The sequence below is a fragment of the Balearica regulorum genome, chromosome 10 (genome assembly GCF_011004875.1).
Source record: "Balearica regulorum gibbericeps isolate bBalReg1 chromosome 10, bBalReg1.pri, whole genome shotgun sequence".
NCBI classification, from domain to species: Eukaryota; Metazoa; Chordata; class Aves; order Gruiformes; family Gruidae; genus Balearica; species Balearica regulorum.
Window position 1 is genome coordinate 7116923 of NC_046193.1, and position 23105 is coordinate 7140027.

A 23105-nucleotide genomic window follows, 5' to 3' on the forward strand; every position below is an offset into this window, starting at 1 on the left:
ATGACAGCATAGCTCACCAGTGCCCTGGTACACGGACGCAGCGTCCTCTACAGCAGACAAAACCAGCGATAGCAGTTTTGGCTGTTATTAGAAGGAGCTCAGCTGACTTTGCTTGACACGGACTATGGAGCAGCGATGCTCTCGGCTGTCCCAGTTGGCTCACAAAAGAAGGTGCCCACCCCCAGCCTGGGCTGCTCCCAGGCCCTTGCCACCCATCACCCTTCCCTCCTTGCTCTCCGCAGGCACCATCGAAGTGGAGCTGCAGTGTGCAGGGTTGCTCCCGCGTCAGGGAGAGCACCTTGCAGGGTATGGACACCTTCGTCACCCTCCTTACCCCAGCGAGCGGAGGCAGGGCTGAGCCACCTGGCAGGTCCCCAAAAGGTCCCCGCATTGGTGGGATGCAGTGACTTTTGGGCAGCTTTAGGGCCGTTCCCAGCTTGTGAGCAGACAGGGTTTGACCGTGCTGTGAGCCGGAGCTAGCGATGCTGGAGCGGAGCGGGGATCACGGACAGTCTGCAGGGACAAATGGCCAATGTGCCTCCAGAGAAGCCACCTGGAGAAGCAGGGACACCCGGGCATGGAGGCACTAGAGGGAGCCTGAGCATAACAGATCCTGCTCTGGGCTCAAAGTTGGAGCAGTGGTCCCAGTCAGGGAGAGGGGACATCTCCGGGGAACAACAGCAAGACACGCAGCAATTTCCCCCCCTGACCTGACATCCTACCTGACCGTGACTTTTTGCCCTGACATCTGTTATAATTTTCTTAAAGACATGAAGAAATACTGTTTTGCTTATAGCAAATGCCAGCCCGCCAGCGGGGAGATGGCTCGCTCTGTGCATTTGGAGGCAACCAGTGGCAACTGCCAGACTGGCGGGTTCAAGAGAGCAGGGGTTCCTGCAAGGCAAAGGGGAGCAGAAGTGCTGATCCGCAGCAGCGGGTGTCCCTACGGGATGTGGGGAGCCAGCGTGGTGCAGCCCTGGGCTCATGGCAGGGACCTGGGAACAGCAGCTGAGGCTTGTGTGTGCTGCTGGGTGCGCTCCAGTTAGCACCAGTTAGGAGAGCTAGGACACTGGAAGAGGCTGGGAAGCTGTAATCTTTTTTTTTTTTTTTTTTTTTTACCCAGCAATATTTTCATTGCATTGGCTTTGGACAAGGAATAGGGTCACTGGCTCACCATCTCGTGTGTCTGAACCCTTCCCTGCAGCCACGCTCACCAAGGGTCAGTGCAAAGAGCAAGAGCGGAGTCTCTGGGTTAGTTGGAGATGGGCATCAGCGCTATGATGGGGCAGGGACTGGGAAACAAATGCTTCGCACTGGTGTTTAGCCACAATGGGGAGATGGGTGTGTTTGTTCCAAGTACATCTGCAAAGCATATCTTCTTTTACAGTGTTTGCACTGGGCCAAAAATTACTTTCAACAGGGGTAATCAAGCTTAGCCCAGCAGAAATCAGAGAAGCAACCAGAAAAGAGGGATGAGCAGGGACCGCCAACAAAAAGAAGAACAAATTATAGCGGCTCCATCACTCCTGGCTGCCTTCAGAGGCTTTCATTCCCCCACGGAGACCATTCCTCAGATCAGCCCAGACCCTCTGCACATTCTCCGCAAGCGTGTTCCCGTAAGCAGCTTCCCACCATGAAGGCAGGAGGAAAAATCAGACAGCAGCCGGCAATGCAGCCCTGACCTTTCTCTCCAGGCCTGCCACCTCCTCCCACTCTCCCCAGAGCTGGCACTACTAACAACTGGTTTCCTCTTGTTATTTTTCCACCTCCGCTCCTTCCTCCAGAGGGGAGGCCGTGCTGGTGGCCCACATACTGGTGACTCACAGGCTGGGACCCGCGAGGAGCCAGCTAAGCCTGGCCAAACTTAGCAACATCTCATTTTCCATTGCCTACACCCTGGACGCTTCTTCTGGCTGGGTTCATCACTGGAGACCTTCTCCAGCTACCTGCAGAGTTGGGGACGACCAGCTCGTGTGTTTCCTTTAAGTTTTGGCAATGCAGGAGCTGGGCTGAAATGGAGCAGCCCTTGATGCAGATAAATTCCTTCCTGGTGAGTGTTTATCCAGCTTTCTGATAGCTGAAAACCACAAGATGTTCTGGACATCAAAGAGGGGTTTTCAGGCTTGGGGAATGTGTAAAGAAATATATATAGAGAGGCCTGCATGGTAGTTGCATTTTTTCTGGAGGCATTTGAATGATTTGAGGGGAGCTTAGGGGTTTAAAAGCTGATTCCCCTCTGGATGTCCCCAAGTCAACAAATGATGACGGCAATCACAAAACCGAGCCCGGGGCACCTGCAAGGTAGAGCAAGATGGTCTGCAAAGGTGGAGGTGCTGTCGTGGCTGGAAGCTGGGAATGGCAAAGAGCTGGATGATGACCAGGGCTACCCAGAGCCTGCGCCGGGCTGGCAGCAGATGAGCAGGCAGAACATGGAGACATGGCTCCTGGGCAGCTCCAAGCCCATTGAGCAGGACTCCACAGCTCCGTGCAAGGCTGAGGGTAGGGGATAACGCCAGGAAGGGAGCAGCCGTGCGCACTCAGCCCAAGCGTACTGGTTTAATGGGGTTTTCCAGAATGCTTTTTGCCCCGGTAACAGACAAGGAAGCATGCCTGCCGCTTCCCAAGGCTGGGGTGAACGTGCACAGCTGCCATGACACCTGCTCAACCTGCACTTCCCAAGAGCCCGGCTGTTCGGAAGGACTGAGCAGATCCACAGGCACAGCGTGCACGGAGCAGCTGATCGCTGCGGGGAGGAGGCACACAGAGGCGGCTGGGAGAAACGGAGAGGGCTGACCTAAATAGATGCTGAGCTAATTTATTCATTTCTCTGCTTTATTATTTAACGCGACTTCGAAACAGCTCAGGACTTCTGGTTCCTCTCAGCTCTGCTGCTGACGTTGGGATGGGGTTATTTTTGACCTGATTTTTGCCTCTGTCATGCTGAAAAGCACAGCACAGCCTTGCTCAGCACCCTGCTATCCCATCAAGCGGGCCAGGCACGCTATGGAAGAGCTCCGACACAGTTGCTTTCTAGCCAGGAGCACACGAAGGACTTATTTTAAGTTATTCTGAGCTTTTGCTTCACCTCCAGCTCGGGAAGGTGTTCAGATTTTTGGCCTGGTTTATGCATCGTTAATAGGGAGTGTAGCTCCAATTTAGGTGGCTGGCAAGAGGATTGGTGAATTCGTGCATCCGCCGCCGTCTCCCCCCCGGGCAGGCTGCCTAACGCAGCCCCAGGCTCTGCAGCACGGGGGCTTTCAAGGATAAACCTGGAGCCTGTCTCGCTTCCAACCAGCCTCCTCTCTCCTCAAATCCTAGCAATCCCCTGAAACATGGTCTGGGAGGAATTTATTAGGAGAAGGACACGGAGGCCCAGCTGTTTGGAGAGCTGCTCGGGCTGTGGTTCACCCTGCAGGCTGCACGTGTCCTCTGCGAGCCCGCAGCACGTTTCGGCACTGCTGAGGTTTAAAAGCCACAAGCTGGGGAGAAAAAAAAAAAATCGATGCCGGTGCAGGTTGTCTAAACCCATATACGGTTTCTGTGCGGGCACGAGGGGGTATGGACGGAGCTCACCAGGATTCAAACCATATGGCACCCAACTTGCGCCGTGTGGGGCCCTTTAATTTTGTTTTTCATTAGGGTTTGTCACTTGATGTATAAATTCAGGCCAGTGTTGTAGCCAATTACCCAGCACCTCTGTTATGATTTTTTAAAATTGATTATTCATCTACCTGCCTGATTCCTTACAGATTTCTAAGCAGTAAAACGAGCCCTAATGCTATTTAGCTCGGCAGCAAAGGCATTTCAGCTCACACCGGCTTCACATCGCTGGAGAGTTTTGTGATGTTGCTGGGGGCGGGACAGTGCAAATTAGCAGAAACAAAGCAGTTAACGAGGCTGCAAGTTAAAGTCTTCGGAACCAGGAGGCTGGAGGCACGGCAGGGAAGCAGCCGGGCGTGGGGCTGCGGAGGTGGGTGCTGCTCCGCCTGGCACAGCCAGCCCCGTCTCCTGCCTTTGCTGGAGAACCCGGGGGCAGTGCGGATCCTGGGCAGGGTCCCATCCTGCCAACCCACAGGGCACGCAGCCTGGCCCACGTCAGGCTTTGATCTGAAGGGGTTTGTGGGGTATTTTTTAATATAAAGTGATACGCTGTTTAGATATGTTGGGCTGAGAGCCTTGCGAGGCCAAAAAGAGAAAGAACATGTGAAGGACAGAGACAGCCAAAGTGATCTGAAGTTTCCATTTCCCTCCTTATACCCTGGACCAGAGTTTGGTGGAGGATGCCCCGATTTTCCTGATGATGACAGAAAGGCACTACGCCATCCCAGACCCTCTGGGTGCCGGGGTTCTGATGCCTGCGCCTTAATTGCATGGGGCTGATTAGGAAGGAGTTAAGACCAATTAAGTGTCATCCTGGGATTTAGTATCTGTTACGTGGACACAACTCCTCGGTGCGAGAGAGGGGAGAGCCCCTTGATGAAGCGGCCACTGGTTCTGGAGCGGGCAGCAGGCTGGTTCTCAGCCTCGAGGCGAGGGATCCGGTTTGGCTGCCGGCTCGCCTTTATCTGCGTGGAGAGGATTATTGGGAAGCCGTGTTGACAAATGCTGCGGCTAAAAAGGAAAATGAACTTCCACACAAAGATGCCTTGTTTGTGCAAAGCGGAGAGGGAATAAAGAAGCTGCCAAAAAAGCTGACATTAAACCCGCTGCTTACCTGCAGCTCATCTGATACCATGACTGAAACCTTTCATTTGCAGCAACGTAATCCAAGATGTTCTTTCTGCAAAGCAAGAAAGTAGGTTATTGCTCAAGCGGAGCTGGGGAGGGGGAAGGAGATAAGCAGGGCCTGATCCTGCCCAGTGCCGTGTGCCCTGCACTCCCTCTGAGCGGTGCTGAAGCTCTGGCTGGCAGCTTGATTTGGGAGTTTTTGGAAAGTGCTTGCATGCAAACCCTTTCCAAACCTTTGAAAAGGAGACCCCAGCCCTGCCTTCAGCTCCTGCACCTCTAACCCAGGGACACGGAGGCCAGGGACGTCAGCCCAGTAATCCTTAGCACTCATGTGGCACATCTCACCTGCAAAGCGCCTCGCCGAGGGGACTGAATTAATGACCCCACACAAAAGAGGGCTGCGCATCCCGAGCCCCGCACCCGTGAGATGCAGCAGTGGCCGAGGTATTTTTGCGCAGCAATGTAAGCCAGCAAACCTCCTCCTGGAGGCTGGAAACCCATGGCTGATGCACCTGGGGCCAGGTCGGTCGGGGGCTCTCAAATCCGCCGTCCGAGGCAGCCCCGGCTCCCTGGAGAAGCTGGGCAGGCAGGGAGGGCCAGTGCCTGCCACACCTGGGGATGGGGACAGGACCAACAGCCAAGCACATCTCCAAAAACCTGGAAAAATTGCAATTGCTTTAATGTCAGAAATACCACCAGGGCAGCTACCCCAAAAAGATATTGATACCTTGGCTCTGCATGCAAACACAACTTCTTTTTTTTTTTTTTCTTTTTTTCTTCTTTTTTTTTTTTTTTCCTGGCTGCAAATTAAGCAGAAGGATAAAAGAAGAGAAAAAAATAGAGGAAGATTTCTCTTCACCCTGAGAACTATTTATCACCAGAGACAGGGAGGGCTTAAATCACTTGAGAAACCTCCAGTTAAGGCAAGACCACGATACTGTAGCCGCTACATTCAGGCACAAGAGCTTTGTTTTCTGTACAATAAACGCATTGTAGGCCTGGACGGTGCGCAGATCGAGGCAAGCAAAAATGCTGAGCAACTTAATTAACCTCCATAGCCCTCCCAGCACCGCGTTGTGCTGCGACCCAGTCCCAGCCATTTCCCATCCCTTCCAGACGAGAAATATCCTGGCATTTTAATGCCCGGCTGCAAGACGGGGCATTAAAACCAGAGGGATCCCCCATTAAAGATGGGCTTTGCGCCAGTGTATTTTATGCGTTGATACACACACCTGATGGCTCCTTATTTTGCTTTGCCCTGGGGGTTTCCATGCAGACCGCTTTGCATTTGCTTTCTGGTTACTCCTAGGAAATGGTTTCATTCCCATTTTGCATCGTCTGGGTGGATGTGGGGACAAACTGCCTCACTCACCACATTGCACACGATAAACGGTCACCTCTCTCTGCCTCGGCAAGCGTGTCCTCACCTAAGGACCGTTGTCCAGCTTGATGTCCTCCTCAAGTCCATTTAAAGGCAAAATAAATACAATAAATACAATTGTAATCATTGTGCGCCTGAAACGCACCGAGAAAGCGACAACTGGTGCAGCCTTGGGATGAGAGAGGAGCGTCAAGCTCGTTTCATGGAGATCGGGAACGGAAGGAGCAATAGCAGCTTGGCCCCATGGTGAGACCCTGCCCGGGTCTGAGCCGCCCGTGGGGCGCGATGCCCGAATGTGGAGGGCTCCAGCTGCTGGGAGGGGGTGATGGCAGGCAGCGGGGGCTGCAGCGTGCGCGTCCCTTATAGCCTTCGTCTCCTTTTCCCCAGGAGGGCAATATGCCGGAGCGCCCAGGGCTGCAGCTCTGAAATGCCAGTTACGGATGTCACCCAAAGCCACCATTCTGGCGTCAAGGGGTGACATTCGTCAGGAAGAGCTGGCGCAAGGTGCTTCCCCAGGGTAGTGGGGACGGGGGACATAAAAATACATAAAATTAAGCCAATCAGGGAAGCACAGCCTCAGAGGCATCTGCAAGAACCATCCTTCCACCCTGGGCTGCGTTAGGGCTTTGCACACTTTTCAAACGAAGCCCGGGCCGGCCGCCCCTGCAGCTGGGCACAGCGGATGCGCCGCCCACGGCTGCGGCAAGGGCTGGGGAAAGGACGCCCGCGGGGACCCTGATCCGAGCAGCTGCCCCTGGATGCAGGACCTCATGCTCAGGGTTATGCTTTTCTCTCCCAAAGTGAACTCCCATGCTGGAAGCTAAGGTCTAACGGGGAAGGGCTTGCTAACTGCCCTGTAAGTGCCGCAATAAATGAAGAATCCATTGAAATAATGCTCACAGGACAACAGCTTCCATTAAGTGAAGCACATTAACGCTTTTTGCTTAATGAATGCGGCAGGACGGCTGAGGGGGACCCTGGGACAGGGGGTTGGGGCCTTCCAGGAGCAGAAACTTTCTGTGTGGGAAGGGCTCCAGCTTTTCAGACCCTCTGCCAGCGCTCCCAGAGAGGGGCAGATGACAGAGCACCTTCGTTTCACTTCACGTTTGCGTTGTTCTCTCAGGCGAGGTGGCTCGGGGCAGGAAGGGCTTATTTGATTGATGTCACCCTTGGCTGGTAGCTCTGAAAACTTTCTTCGTTAACACAGATGGTACAGAGGCAGGAAGGGGAGCTAACGCACTGGCGTTCTCCTTCGACTTGCATTAGGAGATGGGTTTCAAATCAGCCCTTGGGACGAAGACACCTCTTGCAGGATTTACAGCTATGTGACCTTCGCCAGCTCCCCAGGGCAGCACAGAGACCCCTCCACCTCTGGCTGCTGCCTCTGACCCTGTGGGAGTAAATATTTAGGGAAAGAGTAAAAAGAAGCCTCTCCTTTGGCACGTTCCCAGTTTCTAACAGCAAGGGCATTTCCTAAGATGCTTGTTGTGTTTAAGAGTTTTCATGTTTAAGGAACAACTGATTCTGTCAAGACAGTGGCATCCTCATGGATTTCAGGGATGTCAGCAGGGCAGGGTGCAGCCCTGCTGCGGCCAGCCTCGCTCTTACAGCTCCACCAGCGAAGTCCCAGAAGTTTTATACTCTCAGGAGCAGAAGGAGCTGGGACAGAGTCTCGGGCAGGTGGCCAGACTGCTGCCAAGGACAACGTATGGGACCTGGTCTGGTATATGGGCACCTGTATCTGCTGCTCCCAGGACTTACTCGTTTTATGAGGCACGGATATGGGCACTGGAGCCATTTGCTGGCCAGAAGTGGAAGAGCAGCAGTGCAACGGGTGAAAAACAGCTTAGCAGGAGGGCAAACTACTAAATTTCTAAGCATTTGCTGAAAAATCTCCCTTCCCCGACTACCTAGTGCAGAGAAATCAACAGGATGGCAAGTCAGGTCCTAATTTCTGCAAGCTGGTGGAGCTCCCCTACACCCCCAATGCTTCCCTTTGGATCGCCGGCTCCAGCCTCCGGGCCGTCTCGGCTTTCCTGGGCTGCAGAGATAGCTGCAATAGCTGCATGCTTCGCTCAGCAGCAGGGAAATCCTCCCCTCTGCAGCACCAAGCGGATCTCGCGCTATTTCTTTTCCTGAGTTTAGATGAGCAGAAAGCTGCCTGGCTGCGTCTGCCACTTGATTTTTAGGGTGCAGTGTCTGCTGCTTGATTTTAGCCATGGTTTTGTACCGGGATCTTTTCAAAAGGTCATGCTAATTAAGAAGTCACATCCCCATCAAAACCACTAACGCAAATACCTCTTGGTGTGCTCCATGCTCGCTCCTAGGGCTCACTGCAGTCAGACCATCTCTCTTGGAAGGCTGCTTCTAATCCTGGCTGGCAGCAATAGGAAGTTCCACAAACGCTGTCCTCTGATATTAAGGACATAAATTATTGAGCAGCCCAGTAGCACTGCCCTTTCACAAAGTCAGTGCTGAGAAATGACTGACACCCTCCTTTGCACATCATTCAAATGAAAACCTAATTGCACCACGGCCGCATGGGAAGGGGCTGGGATTGGCAAACAGGTTTGTTGTGGAGTTCACAGTTCCCACTAAAAACCCCTGCAGTTTAACACCACTTTGTATATGGGTTTTGGCTGCGTTTCTCTGAACCCCAGCCCGGCACAGACCACGGCACTGCTGAGCCTGGGATGTTTTACGGGTTTAAATAGCCCTTGTGCCCAACCTGTTCTGGAAATGGTGCTTAAGGCCACCCGTTGCAACCTGACTCCAGCTGCCCTGTGGGGAAATGGGCTTTATTAGGGAGATAAGATAAGATAACACAGGGTGGGGGTGGCAACACTTCCGTTAGCCCCGCTGGCACCCCATCCCCCTGACACGCAGCTGTGGGGCATCTGCATAGACACAGGTTTGCTCTGAGTACCGGCAACAACTGAGCTGGTCCTCATAGGAGGGGATGCACTGGGACGCGGGACTGCGGAAGGAAGGAGAGGCACAGCCCTCCCCTCTTGTATCAGCCTCATCTCAAGCAGTCATTTGTATTAAGGAGGGCCTGATTTATGATTTGGCCAGGATTAAAACACATTTCCTTCCACAGTGATTTTATTCAGGCTTTTCAAACCACTTCATGAACTCCAATTAATCCTCAGGAAGTCTCTGGCAGGTGGATGCCTTTAAATCTCCGTTATACCCTTGGCACCCGGCAAACCTGACACATCCAGAGGCGGTGGGGAAGAGAGAGTGCCTGGCTAAGATCTGGGGGCAGGTGATCTTCAAGCATTTTCCACTAAAGCTCCAAATCCGAAGCCTCTTTCAAGTGTTTTAGTGTAAGAAATCAAGCCACGGTGGCACAGAGTCAGGAAGAGCATGCAGGCCAGACCCCAGGAGTCTTTACTCTCTCCGAGCATCTGAAACACCTCTCCTTTCCCCCCTTACCTGCGTCATCATGCTGCCGCCCCTTCAATAGCTGAAGGATCCTAGAAAATTACAGCTAAAGCTTTTTCTTGTCTGCTCCAGCCACCTGAAATAACCTTCTGTTCAGATGGAAGCACTGAAGCATTTCTTAAAACAGCTCTTCCTCCTGCCATTAAATATTTAAGAGAGGAGCACCCGGGGAAACCATGTGCTTTTACCGAGGTAGGATGGCACAGCGCTGGGAACCATGGAGAGCCCGATTTCAATAGTAATGAGATGGCAGGTGCTCACAAAGCACTTAGCCTCCCATTGCCCCCGCTTGCTGCAGTGCTCCCCGCAGCATCCCCAGCATCGCACCCCCCCCTCTCGACAGCTCCCACACCGGCCCTGGCAGCTGAACGAGCACTGAGTGTCTGACCCGGCATCACCCTCCTGCAGATTCCCTGCGGGAATCTGCGCTGCAGATCCGGTGAATGAAATCATATTGACCTGGAAACCAAGTGCTCATCAGGACCGATGGGAACAGAGCGGTACCCGGGCACCGGCTGCGGCGGGACGGGAGCAGAGCATGTAGCAGCCCTGGCCCCGACCGCCGAGGGTCATCATCCCTACCGGCTGCTTTGTCTCTTCATCATCACCTTCCCTACTCCGCCTTATTTTGGGGGGGATGAAGGGTGGCAGAGGGAGGGTGTTGGTAAGTCTCTGTGCTTTGCAGTTGCTGTAGCAACTGTGGTGTCTCTGGCGGCATGAGCACACGTTTCCTGCAGCCAGCCGGAGTGTGAGCTGGTTACTTGCAAGCAGATTATCTTTTCCCCTGCTAGAAAAAAGCCCCCCTCTGCTCCCACCACCAGCAGCCAGAGCCCAGGAGGTGCCGTTGAGGCAGCAGCAGAGGCGCAGGGCGGCCCACGTGCCGAGCCGGAGAGATGCCGCTGCGTCTTCCTGCTCCTGGGCAATCTTCTGCACACAAGTCAAAGCCTCGGCACCTCCTCCAGACCCGGTGGTGCTCCCCCCTCGGCTCCTTGGCAAGGACAACCTGCCTTTCCCTAATCCAGTCGCAAGGCAGGGTGGGTTTCTGCAGCCACCCAGGCTCCTCCCTGGGGCAGCTCAGACCTGAATTCATTTCCACACAAATTAGAGCATCTGCTTTGGGGGGGGGTGGGAGGGAAGGATCAGTCTTGATCAAAACATTCTTAGCAGCAGAGGATCAGCACAAGCTTTGCTAAGTTACTCCCCTGATTAATGACTTTTAAATAATAGAGCCTTTTTTGCAGGCTGGATTCATTTGGTGCCCATTTCCAGCCATCTTGTAAGACTTTGCCTCCTAAATCCTGTTACCCTCCCACTTCCATCACCTTTGTACATCACAAGCCCCGACCCGCTCTCCCTTCCTTTTCTCTTTGAGAAACCAAAGAGACGGAGCTCCTTGAGCCAGCCCTTGAAATGCTCTGGTGCCTCTTCTCTGAGCCTCAGCGACTTGGCCATCACACTGATGTTTGACCTCGAGCCATGTTGCTCCGGCATGCCACCCTTGTGCCAGGACTGTCCTTTGGCCACGTGCCCCTGCAGGCACCCACATCCGTTTGGAGCCCATCAGCCTGGTTTGGGCTCCACCCTGTATACGTGACTCGTCTCTCTTTTCCTGCAGAAATGTGACTTTGCGTTCAGTTCAAATAAAGCATATCCTGCTGGCCTCTGCCCAACACACCCAACAGTTCACATCAGCTGGTAGATACACAGGAGAACAAAGCTAGCAAAGTTTAGGGCCAACGCTCCAGGGTTACTCGCCATCCACAGCTCTGGGTTGCATCTGTTCCGGTTTTGTCTGCAGAACTAAGCCCCAGCCTTGCACAAATGCAGAGACCTGCCCTGCTTTTCCAGAAGGACGTGAGCTCTGATCCAGCCTTTTCCCACCACCTGCCTTTGGGATGGCTGCGGCCGCTGCCAGAGAAGGCAAGAATTGCAAGTAGGGTTGTTCTTCATGAGAGGAGCGCCAAAAAGGGAGTGAGTTGCTCCCACCTTGAGAGTCCGTCCTCCAAGCATTTCCTGGTGGCAACCAACCTATCTACCTACCTTCCTTTTTTCTTTCCTCAAGTGGTCACCTTCACTACAAGATAAGAGATGAGCAATGCTCAGGCAGGGGCTGTTGTCACCCAAAATAGGGTTTTTTTTCACTTCAATCATCATTCGACATGCTGTTTCTTAGCCGGCATTTTTGCAGCTGGAGCATTACGTTCCCTGGGAAGTTTTCTTGAAGAACAGGTTGGCCAGCTGGGGAATGTTTCACTGCTATTTTCAGCCTGGGACGTTTTCCCTTTTTTTCTTCAAAGTACAACAAAAAACCTGTCAACAAGTCACAAAAGAGTGATCTCAGTCTAAAATACGAGCCCTGGCACGGGAGGGCATTTGACTCAGAAGCCACTTCCCATCTTTGGAGACTTGAAGTATGTTCCACTTCGTCATCCCGAAGGTCTTTAAATGCTTATAAAAACAGAGTTTATTTATCCGCAGTCAGAACAGCCTATCTATTATCTTGAAGGCTGAATTCAGAAAGTTTCTTCAGAAATTTATTGGTTTCATTCCTACCAGTCTGAACAGAAGTTTTCCACAGAGTCTGTCAAAATACAAATGACTCAATTCCAATTTCCTCCAGTCTTTAGCAAGACATCGCATTAATTGTGTTAAAAAGCACTTTTATTATTTACTGAGAAAGCAGGAGTCTGGCAGCTCTCCTTGACCACTAGCTATTCACTTTTGTGAAGTCTCCTTTAGCAGTGGTTTGATCCAACACAGTGGTTTTCTCCACCAGCAAACTCAGCAGTGCCTGGAGCCAAAGGGACCAGCTCCAGGCAAGGAATATTGGCTTCAGGTCTCAAGGGCTCCTACTGCTGCCCAGGCAAAGCCTTTCTGTCCCTCTTGAGGCTTCTCACATCCCCACTGTCAGAAAAAATGGAGCGGTGGAGGCACATGGTCAGCCTGAGGCCAGGGAGATCCTGAGAGCAGGCATAAATACATACAGAACGGCGTAATTTCATCCACACCTGTGATGCTTTCAAGAGGACTCAGGGAACCATCTAATAGCTTGTAGGAGTTCTGGTTTTGTCTGATTTTGCATATGGCTATGTTTCAGCCAACAGCTCAACCTAGTGATACTGGGCATCCGCTTTGCAAGGGAAAGGTGGTCATGAAAAGAGCCAGCAATTCCCAGTCCTCCGAGGGGCGAGGAAATTATCTCCCCCCATCTGATCTCCACAGGATGCTCTGGGATCACTCCTGCCAACGTTCGGTCATGCTGGAGCTGCGTGGGCAGCCAGAAACCCAAACTTTCCACCTGCTTCCCCACATCAGCCCTCCCGTTCTCCTTTGTCCAACACCAGAGCATGCAGAGCAGGACGCCCGCTGCGCGTGTCTCAGCGCGTCAGCCAGCTGCAGGACGCACACGGTTCCATATGACACAAGCACTACGGCGAGGTACAACCAGGTCTTTAGCATTTAATGGAAAAACTCAGCTCTACTACATATTTGCTATTGACTGTCCCATTCTAAACAAGGTGAGAGATGTTAAGTGGCATTAAATGACACAAATTGAGGTTGGCCTTTCTCTCCCAGCATTTTTTTCAGCACCCCCAATGCCACGCCAAACTGAGTCCCCGCTTACACTTCAGCTCCAAAAATACTTTAAGGAGAGCCAGCACACACGCGCACAGTCCTCACGTAGAAGAAGCCAGTGCTCTGACAATCGAGACATTAATGCCGAAAGACTGAGCAGGTTTCCCTTAGCTGTCACGGCTTGGCTGTGGGGAGCTTATGAAAAGGAAAATAAACTGGGACTTACTTGAAATAGCCAACAGATCGAAACCTGGAGATTTCTGGAAATGGCTATGCTGGGATGGAGCACGAGTGAAGGGTCTGGTTATAGGACCCCTTATGTAAACACGTAAGAATTAACGTTGCAAATATTAGCAGAGCTGGCAGGATGGCACCCATCCACCTCCAGAACCACCTCCATAAGCACACTCACACCGTCATCTTCCAGCCAGGGAGAAAAGATGTTCCAGCAGAAAAGGTTTGTTGGACACTTGGGTATCTGTGGAGGGATCCACCAGTCAACAGAAACCCAGAGAGCTGAGCTTTCAGACAGGAGGGAAAGCTATGCCACCCAAAAAGTGCAGCCCAGCTCTTGTCACAACCCTCTTTGATCCATCATTGCTTTCACGCAAATACACCTGGGGAAAATAAATTCTCTTAGGCTTGATGATGGGTATCTGATACCCAGATCTTACAGCTACTGGAGTCATAAAGCAGCTGAAGGTACTTTGATCAGAAAAATGCCTTCTCAGCCTCCCTTGCTGCCAGAGTGCCCAGGAGCATCTGGAGGCCTCTTACCTACACAAGTGCAAAGGATCAAACCCATGGAGTGACAAACATCAGGGAAGGCCTTCATTCAGCAAGCACCAGTGCAAACGTGCGCTGGAGGAACATCATTGCCCATTATTTAGTCCAATTTTACTTTCAGGCACTGGCCTAATCATGATTGTTGGAGGCCAGACGGCACAATTCATTGGGCTCCCGGATCTGACGCTCTCACACGTGCTGGTTTAAACCTGTATTATTCACCAGCCTCATCAGAGCCAGCCCTGAATTCTCCTGCCTGGATGGAGAGGAGAATCAGGCATTTCCATTATTTAGCCCTTGGACACCGCCACATCCAGCCTGAAAACAGCCCTGTCACATGCCTTTGCGCGGCTGGGGAGAGCCTCAATTACACGGCGGTGGCCATGCATGGGCCACCAGCTCTGCTGTTTACAGGAAGCACCAGTGCAGAGCATGGAATTAGAAAGACCGCAAGGAAGTGAGGGATTATTTACTGGAGATTAAAGGACACGGAAAAACCACAGGACAAATCAGTGGGGCCTAAGCAATGGTAGCTGCTATTTCAGTCTTCCACAGCTGCTGGCATTCGTACTGGTCATGCTGAGATGGTAGAATTTGGTAGGAATTCAGCAGGATGGTTGGTTGCTCTGCTTGTGGACCAGTAAAACACACCAAACAATAGGCCCTAAACCTGCTGGAAGGATGGAAGGGATGTCTGCTTCTCTCCTTCCCTTCCTCAACCACTCCCATGAGTCTTCCCTCTCCTCTGATGCGATTCCTGCTTTTGGACTGCATCTCCAGGCCAAGCAGCTCCAGCCAGCCCTGCCTGCTGGCAAAGCCAGAGACGAGTCCGTGGGTTAGCCCTGACTAGTCAAGGTAAAGCATCTCCTCAAACCTGGAAAGAAGTGGAGTAGGCATTGAGGTCTGACATCTGAAGGCCTTCAAGACAGCTGCAGTGCCAATGGGAGCTGGTGTTTCTTGGAATATCTACGGAAAGGGAGGAAGCTACCGGGTAAAGGTTAACCCTGATCCTCTGATCCAACTGAGTCCAGCCCAATCCCTCTCAAAAACATTTCTCCTCCAGGCTTTTGCCTTTGTTTTAACCAACCACATCCTCCTTTAGACCTAGAAAGTTCAAACCCATCGGCACGGTCTCGGGTGGGAAACGATGCAGGCAGAGCTTGTGGCCAAGCAGAGACACCTTACAAGTTACAAGACACCCTTGATTAAGTGCCTCAGTCTGAATGCCCATGAGTTCGCCTAATTTTATATGAGGTCTGCGTTTCAGCTAAGACCAGACACCAGGATTTCAGTGACTGCTCACAAGCTCTGAAATTTGGGCTGTAACTGGATCGGGCACAGCATACCCACCTCTATCCGCAGCTGCAGATACACAACTGCTGCTCCTGCGGCTCTCCAGGATGGCCACGTACTCAACCACGCTTTTCCCAGAAAATCCCCCAAGATTTTCCAAATGCTTGGATATACATCCTCTAGCATTTTGCTCCTGGCAGGTAAAGGTGTTTGCAGTGCTGCCATCCTTGTCCCACAGCCACGCTCAAGATTCTTCCCTCATCAGTCTCCTGACACCAGCAGGGAGTTTTGGGGTAGAACCCAAACTCCTCCTCCAAACCCTTTCCCAGGGAGTCAGGTGACTCATTTGCTGTCTCTATCCAAAGACATAGATGTCACTTTGTTATCTCCCCCCTCCAGCCTCTACTGCATCTCAATGCCATGCAACATCAGGCCACCGCCACGTGCCAAGTGACAGCATCCCCCATCCATCCCCACCGCTGATGCAGATTGAGCTCCCACCACCACCACCAAAACAGCATCTCCAGCAGCACGGTGGCCCATTGCACTTGGCACAGGGTGGTGATTCGGCCCTGACTCAACAGGAAGGTGGCCATGGACTGAAACCCCAGCCCTGCTCCTGCGTGGTCCGTGGTTAACGTGATCCTGCTGGAAATGACAGAGCTCCGGCAAAGCCGGTGGGAGGGAGGCTCCTCTTGGTGAGGAGGAGCCCGCGAGAGGCTCCCACTGACATTCCTGCCTTCTTCCTCACTCTGTATCCATGCAGCTGAGTGAACACAAACGGTGCATCACCTTCGTGTTTGACTGAGAGCAGTGCTTGGCTGCTGCCATACCACAGGCTCCGTCTGGAAAGCAAACAGTAGCTCAGTAGGTTTTTCTTTTTTTCTTTTCTTTTTTTTTTTTTTTGTTTTGTTTTGTTCTCCTTACAACAAATAGAAAGAAAGGATGAATGAGCTTATTTTACAGCCTCAGAGGAATACCCAGCCATTGTTAGCTTGACACATGCTGCAAAAAGTGATGGCTAAGAAAAGAAAAGCTTATTCATTCCTGAATGGGTTGGCTGCAAAAAAAGAAAAAACAAAACATACCCCAGCCCACAAGCCCTTCCATGGGCCAGGAGCAGCATTTCTATCAGCTACGTGTCTGATGGACAACCCAGTGAGTTCCAGAGCAGGACTTGACCTGCTGCACGCAACAAAAGGAAAGTGAAGATCTGGGTTGACATCATTTTTGAGGAGTCTGAAGCACACCACGCACCCAGCCCACCCGCCCCTCGCAGGTGCCACCCAGCACCACATCCCCGGCTCTCAGTGGGTGGAGGGGAGACAACGCCATCCCTCTGCAGACACTAACATAGAAACTCTCCAGAATATTTCCTTCTCGCAGTTCTCTGCATCTAGAAAACGTTGCCACAAGGTCTGAAAGTTCTGAGTCCCAGCTGAGGCTCAGGCACCTGCAATGAGTATCTCAGAAGTGATGGGACACCAAGGGTGACAACCTCTGCTTCAGAGAGCCAGCATCGCCAATAAATGGGTTCAACGACACTTTCTCCCCTTGGAGAGGAGGACTGAGAGCCAGGGCATGCAGAGAAAACAGCCATGCCACAGCTGCTCAATTAATTAACGCAATTAATTTTAACCAGGACCTCCTGGGTTATTTCACTGCAGCCGTCTCTGCTGGGAGAGCCGGGTGCTGTCGCCTGCTGCAGCCTTGTCTGAAGCAATAACCTGGCTCTGGAAAGAAAAAAAAAAAAAATCCCATTAATAGAATAACTCCTCAATAATTTCACCCAAACTTCCCACCCAAACCAGTGCTTTTTAAAATATCAGTTAAAAAAAGCAGGAAATGCTAGCGAATATACTCCTTCCCTCTTACAGCTGCAATTCCACTTTCAAACACATCTGACTTAGAGACTGGCTTGGATTTATACGGCTGCATGCTATTTTTCCCACTTTATTCAGTGTTCAAAATGGCTGCAAAAAGGAGCTAAAGCAGAAGCCTGGTGATGCAGTCCTGGATGCCGAGCCATCGCTTCCCTCCATCCTCCCGCCCTGCATACCCGGGGGGTCCCGGGAGCAGCGATGGACGGGACAGAGGCGGCTGAGATTGTGTCTGAGACTGTCTCCTTCCTATTGCTTATGTGTGCATCAGTGGGTGCGTTAATTTAAGGAATAAAAAGTGACTTTTTTTTTAAAGTCTATAAAATCAGGAGACCATCGCCCTTACTAATATCAGCAGAGAGCAATATGGGGCCTGGGCAATTTTATCAGCTGTGGCTCTGACCCATGGTCTGTTGGAGAAGCGATGTGCCACGGAGAGGACGAGATCTCATCTTTTATTAACGGCAGCCGCATACCCGTCCACGGCTGCATAGTGCCCTTAACAGCAAAACCACCGACCAACGTCTTCAAGGGGTTAATGTTCGAACAAATTACAGTGAGGAACAAAAAGGGGATTTTGCTTTAACTTGGAAATCCTTTTTTTTTTTTTAATTTTTTTTTTTTTTTTCAAGCTGTGCTCCATGGTCTGGCAAGAGCCTCCTCCCTGCGCTGGTGCAGCCGCCGGCCGTGCTTCACCATCGGCTGCTTGGGTAGGGGGTGAGAGGAGGAGAGGGCTGGTGCAGAGGGGACATATCCTGACCCAGTATTCCATGGATTCCCCGGCGCTGAGCGGGGAGCGGCGGGCTGCCGCAGGAGCCTCATTATGTAGAGGCACAGGCAGGGGACTGGCTTGGTGACAGCAAGTCTGCTCAGTCGCAGATCAAATGGCTTAATAGAAACTGGATCCAACTGGTCCAGCCTTGCGGGTTTTGATTTAAACTGCAGTTATAAGGTGTGATTAGAGGCGGGGGATGCTCTGCCAAGAGCTCAGATGTGAAGAAAAAACCATATATTAAAAAAAAAATACCCTTCCCCTAAACCTATACGTACTTTCCCATCATTAACTCTTTGCGTGCCACTGCCAGAGACACGAGGAAATCCTGGGCCATCCGAGGACACCTTCGGTGCTGCTGCTTAAATCCGGGGGCTGTAAGAGGTCTGTCAGCACTGCAGAGGAATTTGGCCACTGAAGTACTAACATTTATGGGCTTGGTATTAATAATAACCACAGCAGAGCTTCGTAGGGACCGACCGAACCTTTCCTGCAGCCGCACCTGAGCGCAAAGGAAGCGATGCCCTCCCTGGAGCCCCCCGCGCTGGCCAGCAATGGCTGGAGCAGGGGCTGTGTTTTGGCTGCCTTATTTTTGGGTTACTCCTATACAGTAGAGGAGGAGGCATTGCTTTTCTGGAAACAGTTAAACGAGGTCTCTCTTCCTTCTCTCTAACTAGTTGCCCAAAACTCAATAGTTAATTTGACAAATGGAGACCTTTGGAGATGTTAACACAGTTCAAACCTTCAGCCCATATGGATAAAATCGCAATTCAATAAAATTGCTGGTTCTTTATCTTTGTGCAGCATCATCACGCAGTTAATGTCAAGCTTTCCAGTAAGCTGTAATATATCTTTTAACCTAAGAGCTCTTTTGCATGACACTGAAATAGGTCCCAGTCTATATACATCTGCTGCCAAGACAAATGTATGGTTCAGCAGCAGTAAAGAGGATATAAAAGACTCCCACGTTACAAATGTAGGAGGCAGAGGATATTTTAGCATGGCAGTGGTTACACTTTTGGCAGCTTTGCTATAATAAACTTTGTTTTCAGAGCCTTAAAATATTCCCTGTGCAGTGAAGACTGACATATTTGCTTTCAGCAGAGCTGTCTCAGGGGCTAGGGCTGGTGAACAGAGCTCAGGAACATGGGGGAACACAAAGGAGACGGAGTTAATATCACCCTACGTTTAAAGAGGGTATTTCCTCACAAAATGCAAATATTTACAAATGCCATCAGGTCCTGGTAGGACTATTTCCATGACTGCAGACAGGCACTCAGGAGGTACCTACACGCAGTGTGCCGAACCCCGGGGCTGCTCCAGGAGCTGGGGCCAAGGGAAAGCAGCTGAGCGGGCAGGGCCAAAAATATGAGGGAAAAGGGATGCAAGACACCAACCTCGCGTAGGAAAAGTCTCTGGAGACTTCCACTATCTTGCCATCTGATGGAGATCTCAAGTAGCCTGCTGGGATGCCTCTGCCTGTCTGCACCTGCCTCGAAGCGCATGGACCCCGTACACAGCTGGCAGGTGGACGCTGGCTTCCACATGTCTCCCAAGTCATCCTGGACTCAAACAATCCACTCAGGCACCCGGTTACCTATGGAGAAAATTAGCATGGATGACTCACACCTTGGTGCGCTCTGGGACAGCAAAAGTCGCTGCGAAACTTTGATCCAGGCAATTTTTTGAGCAGGAAAGGAGAGCTTGTCTTATGCAGCTGATGGGAAAAGGAGGCAGCGGGGACAGCATTGTGACTCAAGAGTTGTTGCCTGTTCCTGCCTGCTGTCTGCCTCCCCAGAAGGCAAGGCAGGGTTGTCCTCCAGGTCCGCTGATGCCATCGCCATGATGCTGAGGGCAACGTGCTCCGTGAACGACCATCATTTCCCTTTGCTCTGGGAACACGGCCCGACAAGGGAGGACACAGGAAGATTGCTCTGAAACTTTAGGATGGATTTCCAGACCCTTAGAGCCTTGGCTGCACCAGAGGCAGAGCAGAGAGGAGCAGGAGAGAGGTGGCTTCGCGTACCCCCAAACAACATTTCCCAGGGTCCAACCTGCGGTAGGAAAGGGGTGAAGTCTTTGTGGCCATCCAGATCAGTTTGAACCATCAATTTCTTGCAGAAGGGATATCTGAACATTCAGAACGGGCCACGTTTGAATAGCAAAGCAAACACGAAGCCGTGCTGTGCACAAGAAAATATTGGGAAATGAGTTAATATCAAACCCAAAAGGACTCCGATAAGTGGGTCCAGCAGGACTTCTCTGTGTCAGGTGCAGTCCAGACACCTGGAGATTTCTGTGGGAATGGAGGGCCAAGTTCAGTAGCAGGGTAAATAACCAAATAATACTGTTTTGCAATGTTTTATGTATACAAACAACCCCAGAAATTCAACCCTGCTAGTCACCATTTCTGAGCCAGCAGGAAAAAAAGACTTCTTATCATCAAGCCTCCTTAGAAAAGCTCATTGCTACTTGTGCTGAACTTGGATGGGGTCTCTGCATGGAGGATTTTGAGAGCATGTGACAGCATTATAGTTTTATGCTAATCTGTCCTCATTGTGTGCTATTAAAAATAAATAAAAATCATGGCTCCCTAATCCACAGGTTACTAATTGTGGGAAAAACGTGTTTGTCACAGCCTTAGCAAGTGCTTAAATGTGTCATACTTCTGTATTTATTTATTAGCACGTGGACGTAGAAAACATTCTTACTAACCTGAGTAGCTGGAGTGCAAAGCCCAGGCAGCTCCTCTTGCAGGACAAAACCCTGACGTGTTCAGCAGAAACCCTGCACCAAGCAAGGCTGCAGTTGCAGGGCTGTGCGAGGGATGACCCGACCCCTTTTGTGCACGGACAACCGGCGAGGTTTGGCAGTGCCTCACCAAAAAATGTCATTGCCTGTGGCAGGTTTATTTGGGATTCCTAGGGAATAAAAGAGAAAGAAAGAAGTTGTTTTGATAGCAGATCAAGTATCAAAGGAATCAAAATAACCAGGTAGTTTTGCAACCTGCAGGCTGAGCCCTCTGCCGTGAAGCCAGGTGTGTATTCCAGCCTGGGGTGGAACTGCCCCCGGCTCAAAGAGACAGCGTGACAGCACCAGGGCTCTGATCTTGGCAGATATGTGAGGCCCAGGAGAATGTCTCGATTTCAAACTTCAGAGAAGCCTTTTCGTCTTATTTTCCCTCTCCAACTAGCAAGGCAAGGCAGTTCCTTAGGGGAACACCCACACGGACCGAGGAACACTTTCCTCCTCATCTTTGCAGCACGGGACAAGGAACCAAACGCCCTCCTAGATTGAGCAATGAACAAGGCAGTGAGCGTTTTCTACTGGGACTGCAAGTCCTCCTGCAGGGATGATCCTGTCCTCTACACGCACAGAGCAACGGTGTCCCGCACCCCCGGAGGGAGGACGCGTTGGCCAACATTTTGTCAACCAGTGAATAAAGATGATCTACTCCTAGTAATAAACCTAACCCCAGTCTCTGCTCCACTGAACAAACTTTCCTTTGAGTGTGTCTCACGCAGGAAAGACGCCTGGTTTCAGCCTCTGCTAATCCTTCTGTCCCAGCATACGGCAGGGCATCAGCCACCCACTCCTAATTAACTTGATGGGTAACTCAGCAGCACAAATCACCTCAAGTTACCTTGGCCACAGAGCACAGCGGATCCTTCCACAATGAAACAGCACGGCAGGAATTATCCCAATCCATAATTACTCCGAGCAGACAATAAACCAGCTCATGCTGGTGGAAGTAGCCACTCGGAGGTAATAACCCAGTGAGTAACAATAATGGCAGCAGATACTTGATAAAAAGCAGGGAACAAAAGAGACAGCTTTCTCCATTATACAAAGAAGGGACGTTTTCTGTTTGCTTCCTTCGGTTCAGAAATGCATTTAGCTATCTGCAGAGCGAGACAGTACAGCTCACCCGCACGCACAGCAAAAGTGGGCTTTGGGCTGGGGGAGGAAAGGGTTGTCTTCCGCTAGTGAGATCATAGGCAGGAAAATTAGTTTTCTCCTTTTAATCTTTCTTGGATTTCTACCCAGACATTTTATTTTCTTCAGGAGAAACATCTGCGTATCGGTGAGGAAAAAAACAACGCCAAACCTGCTCTGGGGTGGTTGAAAAAGGGCATTGAAATACAGATGTGCTTGTTCCCCCCATCTATACCCTGTGAGTGCCCAAAACTGGGCAATGGGAGGGATGAGCCACGCTCATCTGAGGAAAATCCCTAAACCCAGGGGCTTGCACGTGCCCGGTGCATGTGCCCCCTGCTTCTGCTCCTGCACGTGGCTTGTGGCCCCTCGCTGCCCAAGCTGCTCACGCCGGGGGTCTGGCCGCTCGCTCTGCAGCTGCTGGCCCGCAGCTCTGCTCCCCTGGCCCGAGCCTGGAGCTCACACGGGGGCCGTCACCCGCCTGCCCCTGCTGAATCGGTCTCTGAGAGTGGGACACCGGGCAGAGAAAAAAAGAAATCACTCCACGCTCCTCAAGCACCACACAGGGCACCGGCATGTCGGGGGCAGGCAGACGGCGACACAGCCCCAAGGATGTTTATTCTTGTGGCTCTGGCTCAGCAGTAAGTTCCTGGCACCAGCGCTCCAGCGATGCCCATTTCACGCTCGGCTCCCTCCTGCTTCCCCAGCAATGCCACCCCCCCGTGTCCCCAGGAGGGCTGCTACAGGCATGGGCACCGATGCTGTGATGGGCTCCTGTGATGAGGACAGGAGCCGGATGAGATGGAAATCACAGCAGAGAGAAATCATCAAGATGGAATAGCAAAACCTGGGGGGATTTGTGTGGGGTTTAAAGACCCAAGTGCCCAGCTGAGCACAACGCGGCGCTGCTCCAGCCACGCCGAGCTTTGCCCTGCAAAATAAATAAGCCTGAAGACAGCCATCTGCAGTGAAGAGCGTACCAGGGGAAGGCTCTGCAGGACTGCAGAGGCTAAGCACTGCTCATTAAAGTGCTGGGGAAATGTGAATGAAGCAGATGAATGGATGAAGAAATGAATGAAGGAGGGAAGAGGAAGTGAATGAATATTGCATTGACTTGGTGCCTTTCATCCTGGGATGGCGGAGCTGTGCAGCGCAGCTGATGGGCAGGAACCGTGTCGGTACTCCCTGGAGAAACCCCCGGTCAAAACAAATCAGATTATTTCCTGTTGACAGAGCCCTTCGGGGGAGGCAAACAGGGAGATGTAGCATATGGATTCATATTACTTGAAGCAGGAGGCTTTCCCCA

General features: G+C 51.6%; 1 protein-coding gene across 1 annotated transcript in view; it reads right to left on the reverse strand.

Annotated features, from left to right (window-relative positions):
- Window positions 1-5478: 5478 nt before the first annotated feature.
- LOC142603124 (uncharacterized) overlaps window positions 5479-23105 on the reverse strand; it is a 342240-nt gene continuing 324613 nt past the window's right edge. The window contains exons 22-24 of the mRNA XM_075761903.1: window positions 20579-20784; window positions 19261-20159; window positions 5479-8521 (exon numbers count right to left, since the gene is read on the reverse strand). The gene's annotated coding sequence lies outside the window, so the exon portion shown is untranslated. The remainder of the gene's footprint in view (window positions 8522-19260; window positions 20160-20578; window positions 20785-23105) is intronic.